A 5,273-nucleotide genomic window follows, 5' to 3' on the forward strand; every position below is an offset into this window, starting at 1 on the left:
GTCAAGATGAAGAGTTGAAAATATGTATCACATTCACAGATACAGAAATGAATAGAAGGTGTCACAGTTTCCAAATGTCGATTTTTTTCCAAGTCAATTTGTCAATGTTTATGATTTATTGTATATGTATATATTTTTGCGCTATTGCGCTAGGATACGTAACACGTAACATTGTTTTATCTTTTTACTATTAGACTGGTTTGCTGGATGTTATTCTCTTTTGTGTCACTCTTTTGGCTTCGGGTACCAGCGTATCTTCTACAATACACTATCAAAAGTATGCCAATGATCAGCATAAACGTCAAAGAAGCAACCGAAATGGAATAAATAGATATTGGCTTGAGGCTTGGATCTAAAACAAACACAACACTTACATAAATGTTATCTTTACTATAGTTATTAATCGCTATTTATATGTTAGATACGCGAAATGGATTTCAAAGTTATCACAATAAATGCATATCACTTGTCTCGCATTGCATATTCATACATGTATGTGCAATAGTGATTACCACGTAAAGTCTGACAAATTTGCCATTGAATTTGAAACAGTATACTAGACGGTGAAAGTAAATACACCTGACCAGCTAATTAATGCAATTCTGCGATTTCGGTGTCAAATATAATTGTGTGCACGTAGAATATAGATTTAGCTGTTGTGTGCCTTGTTGAAAACAATAAGCAAATTTTTAATTATGTTAAAATTGTCAACTGTTGACACGTGCTTTAAACTTTGTAGGTTACGAAATTTTGCTCATCATTTCTTATACAAAATCCCTATTTAACAAATATATACCCTTACCGTTGAGCTCTCTATTTTCTGTTGTTTTAAGTGACGATTTTATAGTTGTATCTAAAAATGGAAAGTAATCATACAATGCTTATCTAATATTGTTAATGTTTAAACACGTATCGTCTAGTTTGTTTGAAGTTTAAAAAAATGCTGTTGCATATTACTTAATATCTAATAGTATGCATATATTTGTATACTTGAATGGGAGAACGTGCTTATTAGTTTGTACAAAGTGAATATCGAACAAATATGTACACCTATCGTTGCGTTTTTGGAAGTCTGTTGTTTTGAGCGACGTTTGTATATATGTATCTTAAAATAGAAAGACACTGCTTTTATATTAATTATTGTATGTGTTCAAAAACTGCTAGGAAAATTCTTTGACGCTTAAATGTCATTTAAATGTTGCTTAATTACTAACAGTATATATAAATTTTAAATGCATGTATTGTGCATCTGTTAAAAGAGTTAAACCTTCTATAGTAAACGAATGCCATTAAATGTGTACGTTAAATGCATCGTAACATACAAACACGACTGAGTCTCAATAGAAGCATGACATAATAAAAGCCTAACAAACATGTCAACACGATACCCACCATTTGATCCTACACAATACAGTTTCCGATTGTTACAGTCCATTCGGGTCAACCCTATTTGTTTAACCATAACGTTATCTTATTATGTTCGAGCCTGTCATTAATAAAGTAACGACTTAAGTTATGATTATGGCAGTTACAAGCTAGTCTTACAGCTAACGAAACATATCTTTGAAAACATGAGTGTATGTCAATGAGGTAATAATCTAAAATTATTGCCAATCAACTTAAGTTTGCAATTGCAATTCAGTCAGATGCGACCGATTTTGATGTTTAAGCTACAAAAAAAGCTGCCCAATATTCAAAATTATTAGAGAAACGTTCATATTGTGCTGTCTGTAACATTGAAGAAAGGCAACCATTTAAAATTTAACAAGCCATTACCAATACGCAGTTTAGACAGGTTTGATTAAAATAAGGTTGTAAACGTCCATATGTAAACAGAATTAATAGAAATCCCGGCTTTTGACTAGTACGTGCAATTCTAGATTTGAAAAAGTTTTTTTTTTTATTTAACCGACCCTTTTGCTGTATGACATTAGTTGATAGTCGACACAAAAAGTGAATTTATATTGAAATGATTCTAATATATAATATTAGAGTATACGTTAAAACTATTCAGTATAAATAACTGCACTTTGCAAAGTATACTTCCAGCAATATTCAAACAAAAGGTGTCTTTTTGTTTCTATCAGTTCTCAATTTAAAAAAATAATATTTAAAAAAAAAAGTACTCCCTTTAATGTGTAATGACTTTTTATCGTAACTGACTTCACATTTGGATTTTTTAAGCCATTTCACTAAACGTTTAGATAACACAAAGACTGAACTAGTTACATGAATAACATTATTATGATCTTATATTCTATATATGTATAATACTTATTATTTGTTTGTTTGAAAAATTATCAAACAACGACATTAGGATATAATTTAATCTTCATGTAACATTTAATAATCTTTGAAATTCATCAAAATTGCCTTTGTAAAGCAAGTTGATATTTTCGAGAAACATAGCTTATATCACTGATTTTATCATAAAACAAATACTATAAACATGATAAAAACACACAAGACATTCCATATTTTGGATTTCAAAAATTACCTTCAACAAAGATATCCGTTGTGTTATTTAATGCAGCGGAAGTATTAGTACATCCTTTCACATGGTCGCATCTGAAATATAGATGTACATAGATAAACAAAGCTGTGTTGAAAAAATTTATTAACACCCAAAATATGCTTGTCATAGTGAAAATGTGGAGGATGTTGTTCTGATTGATTAAGTTAATCCCTACTGTGACCCCTTTAAGCAGTCCAGCTGTAAATACTAAGAATCCTATAGACTTTCCTACGTTAGTAGGAATAGGGTGGGTTTATTTTTGCTGAAGGTACTATTACATTATTTCAAGACATGACTTTGACCTATGAACTTTTAGATGTTGCGTCTTTGCAAAAATAGAATAAGGCTGTTTTTTCGATAGTAGTTATAATTTAGGGATCACTTATAAAGCACATAGTTGATAAATATCAATGTTGCAGAGAATAAGGAAAAAACGATCCCACGAATACACCATCTATCGGTATCAGTTAAATACACACAGTTTCACAACCAGCCCCAAAGGTATCATGCATAAACGAAAAACGCAACAACTAATGTGTTACAGAAAAAATACAGTCGTCATATTATAATGCATTATATTAATTCAAGTACATTAAGTAAACAATAAAAATATAATTTAGAAAAAAATGAACCTTCACTATTCCTTTAACCGCAAAACTAGATATACATGATATATAGGTTTTTCATAGCAACAAACATATTAATTTAAGACATTTTAAGATTTGTTTAATATCGATGAGTTACCTCCAGTCAAACATTGCCTATTTTTGACAACTGTAATGATGAATATATTTCCTTGGATGATCCTTATTGATCAATTTAAAATTATCTATATGGTGTCTGCAGTTTGTTAATTGTCTACATTTTCTTATATTTGTGATGTTGTATACAATTTTTTTTTTTTTTTTTTACAAACAAGTTTTGACGACAGAATCATTGAAAGCAACTACAACTGTATCAGACTAGATTACGCTTTGTTTAATATCGTACTCTATGAAAAGAAAATGAATTATCGAAACGTAATATTTCAAGAGAAGATTGCCCACCTCGACGAAACTGTATTTTTGTTTAAGATTTTTTTTAATGCACTTTACTTGATTCTCGACGTTTTACCATATAACTTAATATGTTTGTTATCATATATTGTATTTGTATTAAAGATAAAAAGAAAAAAAGATGTGGTATGATTGTAACTTGATCTTACTTTGTTAAATACAGTGATTATGTTTGTCTAAATTCAACCCTTTTATTTCAAAAGTTTCCAGCGGATTGAAAATTAAAAATTTATTCTTTGAGTTCATATATATTATTTTGTTCATTTTTCGAGTCTTAATGTTCTATAAAACAAGAGCCGATATATTATATAAGATAATATGTTTTATCAACTATTCTTGTTGAACAAATGAAATCTGGTTAAGTTTATGTGTTTAATAGACAAAATGCTGGGTAGGTTTAAAGATAAAAAAAAATATGATTTTCTAAAAAGATTGTTTCCAAGATCTCTTTCCCTCGAAATATTTCAAAAACTGTTTCCTGTAAATTTATATACTGATAAGTATATTTCATAATTTTTAATTTTTGCCTACAACGCGGAGAAGCTGGTTCCCGATATATGCCTCTTTCGAAAGGCATGTTTGTTATCGACTTCTTTTACAATGATCTGTACGCAAACACAGTTATAATCAAATGTGATGACCCATTGAAATACGTTTGTGTACATTTTAAAGAAGAAAGAAATGCACACTTCTTAATCAAAAACAGATTAACGGATCTATTATAAGTTTGATTAATGGACAAGTCAATTTATTGTTAAAGTATATATCTTATTCAATTTGTATCATTCTGTTTTTTATTTTCCCTTTTGTTCAGTATTATGTCGTTTTGGTAGTTTTCATTTACCTCTCATGCGCTGTACACGCACATGTTTCTGCACATCGTTTCCCGTATGTATTATTAAGACACGGCAGACAAGATTGTTTGTGTAAGGAAACGTATCCAAGTCGACATTCTAAAAAAAATCATCACACAAAGCCGTGTTAAAAACAGTTAATAAATAAAAGAAATTACAGATTAAATACTAAATGTTTTATCAACAAGTTAAACTTCTATTTATTGATGTAGTTAAGTACAATTAAATGCATCTCTTACTTGACATATTGGTGATTAATAAATAAAAAAAAAGACATTCATTAAATACTTACTCCTGCATATCCCTTCTATCATTTCGAAATTATCACAACAAAACCTGGAAATAAGTAAATTGATATATTCATATATTGTTTACCATCTTTACCTAAAGCATGCATTATTATTACATAATAAAAACAAAACTGGCTAGATTAACCCGATTCTATATACCTTATACAGCGATGCGTGAATAACAATATTGTTGTAAGAGTGTAACCTACGACCGGCATGAAAATGATATTACTGATTGAATGTAATGTTTGTCTACTATACTTTCAACTCCCTGTTGGTTTTACTTTTCTTAGTCACATGCTGCTGTAAACTATTTATAGCACAGACTTACACCACGATCAAAATACTACACTTGATTTTATCACGTCTAGGTGACATTAGTGCTGATTTTATGCTTTAAACAAAAATGCCATATTTATTATTGGTGATTCGTGAATTTTCGTTGGTACCAATTAATGTGGATTGAAGAAACATGCATTTTCGTGAGTATCTAATTGCTTGGTCTTGTCCACTGCAAACCCATCATATAGACAATTTGCAATTCGTGGTTTTTCTTTAC

General features: G+C 29.6%; 1 long non-coding RNA gene across 1 annotated transcript; it reads right to left on the minus strand.

Moving 5' to 3' along the window:
* Nucleotides 1–2,494: 2,494 nt before the first annotated feature.
* On the minus strand, nt 2,495–4,761 carry LOC134696762 (uncharacterized). Its single transcript, XR_010103009.1, has 3 exons — nt 4,717–4,761; nt 4,415–4,523; nt 2,495–2,568 (listed from the first exon to the last, which is right to left on the minus strand). It is a non-coding gene; the product is annotated as an uncharacterized LOC134696762 (long non-coding RNA).
* Between the last annotated feature and the right edge of the window lie 512 nt (nt 4,762–5,273).

This window comes from Mytilus trossulus, chromosome 14, assembly GCF_036588685.1.
Source record: "Mytilus trossulus isolate FHL-02 chromosome 14, PNRI_Mtr1.1.1.hap1, whole genome shotgun sequence".
NCBI classification, from domain to species: Eukaryota; Metazoa; Mollusca; class Bivalvia; order Mytilida; family Mytilidae; genus Mytilus; species Mytilus trossulus.